At 38.5% G+C, this 2,048-nt stretch overlaps 1 protein-coding gene across 1 annotated transcript in view; it reads left to right on the forward strand.

The window, feature by feature from the left end:
- The window catches only part of Spta1 (spectrin alpha, erythrocytic 1), a 72,619-nt gene that overhangs the window by 61,752 nt on the left and 8,819 nt on the right, over positions 1-2,048 (forward strand). The gene's annotated exons all lie outside the window — the stretch shown is intronic.

The raw sequence follows: 2,048 nt of genomic DNA on the forward strand, positions 1-2,048 counted from the left end.
CTAGCTGCATATGTATCAAAAGATGGCCTAGTCGGCCATCACTGGAAAGAGAGGCCCATTGGACTTGCAAACTTTATATGCCCCAGTACAGGGGTACGCCAGGGTCAAAAAGTGGGAGTGGGTGGGTAAGAGGTGGGGGGGAGGGTATGGGGAACTTTTGGGATAGCATTGGAAATGTAAATGAGGAAAATACCTAATAAAAAAAATAAAAATAAAAAAAGGAAGTTTTATAAACATCTTTAGTACAGAAAGGGAGCAACAAATCATTCTTTTTTAAATTGAGTTTTTTTTTTTTTAAGATTTATTTACTGTTATGTATGTGAGTGTTCTTTCTGCGTGTACACCTGCATGCCAGAAGAGGGCATCAGAATTCATTATAGATGGTTGTGAGCCACCATGTGGTTGCTGAGAACTCAGGAGCTCTGGAAGATCTGCAACTCTTAACTTTTGAGCTGTCTCTTCAGCTAACATAATATTCTTATGGGCAAAACGGACTTCATAAAACATGCTCCCCGTGTATCTCCTTTCCTGGGAAGGAATCTTCAAGTCTGTTACTTATTGCTAAACCTTGTGTGCTGCCTTTAATCAAATATTTTCATCCTCTTCTCCTTTTCCAAGTTCTCACTATTAAGTAAAATAATAGATCTGGAAATGCAGTAGGCCTTGTAGATCTAGAAAACTAAAGAGTTCTTTCCAGTGTTAACTTCTGAAGCATGTTAAGTGACAACCATACAGTATCAATAACAAAAGAAAGCCAAGCTGAGTGTGGCAGGGCTTACTTGAAACCCCAGATTTCTGACTCAGGGTGAAACGAAAGGATAAAGGGTTCTAGGCCAGAGAGTTTAGCATTAGCAAAACTCTAAGAAATTAAAGACTGGTAGTGTAGATCAGTGTGTACGTCAGTGGAAGTGGAAGTGAACGTGCCTAGAATGCAAAAGACTCTGGCTCTGACCTTCAGGACCAATAGAAAAATTGATTCAGAATAGTCAGTATTGTCACTACCTCCAGACCAGGGAAACAATTATACTGGACGATAATTTAAGGCAGAGAGTTAGAGAGGCACACAATGAGTCTCAACTCTTAGTTAATTCCTACTCTACTGAAGAATGTGCGTACAAGATAAGTAAGTCTTAAATGAAAAAGTAAAGCAATTAGATTGACATCTTTATGTGCATAGATACATTCTACACAGAAAATTACCTAGCATTCTTATTCTGTTTTCTTTAGTTTTAATTAGCAAAACGTTTATTTTAAATTTCTATTATAAATATCAACCAATCTATAACACTCTTAATATAGCATGAAATGGTCTATAGATTGTGTTCCCATCTTGTTCATTTTCTTTGGGTTGATTTAAAAAAAAAAACTCATTCTCACAATTTCTCAGAAAAATCATGTTGACAATTCACTCAGTTGAGTCAAAAGAATACAGCAATACAGCGCATTTTTGATCTGGAACCAGTCTGTCATTTACTGTTTGGATCAGTCCATGATTTCTCTGTCCTCTAGTCATGTAAGTTCAGAGTCCTTGGAGCATGTGAGTGGCTGTGGACAACAGTATAGCAGCAGGTGTTTCATGCACAGACTGTAGGTCAGTGTGTAGGTTTAATGAGTGAGGCATCAGATGAGATCACAAGAAAGGTTTAGAAAGAAGGTGGGAAGGTAACTTGGTGTAGTCAATGAATTATGAGGGTATGCCGTCTACAAAAGTTGCAGGAAAGAAAGGGAGACAGTATAAAGGATAGAACATAGTTGCTTGGGTTTTTTTTTCAATTTCCCAAATATTCATTTAGCACTTGTTTCTAAGTGTTTCCTGTGCCATGTAGAACTTCAGTACAAACTTCAGAATAAGAAATAATGTGCTGGGTGGTGGTAGCGCATGCCTTTAATCCCAGCACTTAGGAAGCAGAGGCAGGCAGATTTCCGAGTTCAAGGCCAGCCTGGTCTACAGAGTGAGTTCCAGGACAGCTAGGGCTACACAGAGAAACCCTGTCTCAGAAAAAAAAAAAAAGAAGAAAAGAAAGAAAGAGAGAGAGAGAGAGAGAGAG

Source organism: Mus caroli, chromosome 1 (assembly GCF_900094665.2).
Source record: "Mus caroli chromosome 1, CAROLI_EIJ_v1.1, whole genome shotgun sequence".
NCBI classification, from domain to species: Eukaryota; Metazoa; Chordata; class Mammalia; order Rodentia; family Muridae; genus Mus; species Mus caroli.